This window comes from Lontra canadensis, unplaced genomic scaffold, assembly GCF_010015895.1.
Source record: "Lontra canadensis isolate GAN:19392208 unplaced genomic scaffold, GSC_riverotter_1.0 scaffold85, whole genome shotgun sequence".
NCBI lineage: Eukaryota > Metazoa > Chordata > Mammalia > Carnivora > Mustelidae > Lontra > Lontra canadensis.
This window is the reverse complement of record NW_022631079.1, coordinates 4,559,306-4,559,646: the sequence shown is the minus strand read 5'-3', so window position 1 is coordinate 4,559,646 and position 341 is coordinate 4,559,306.

Here is a 341-nt window from a genome sequence, read left to right as displayed (position 1 = left end):
GCCATCACTTTGACTGGTCAAGTACTACCCCCCACTGTTCTTTCCTTGCCAGTATCTGTTGCCTTTCTGCCTTCTGTGGTCATTGACATGAAAGCCTGAGGAAATGCTAATTCCTTCATGGTGCCAACAGGTAGGGTATGTGTTCTCTAGAAGCAACTTGAAAGAGGTTAACTCTGCTAATGTCAACATCATTTTAGCCCCACCCTCAACACTACAAAACCCTTTTGTCCCTCTGCCCCCTCTCAACATTGCGATACATCCCTAAGCCCATCTGAGGAAAAGTGGAGATAGCATCCCCCTGTGTTGGGCCATTTTTGGACCCTGCTGGACGGCCTTCATAT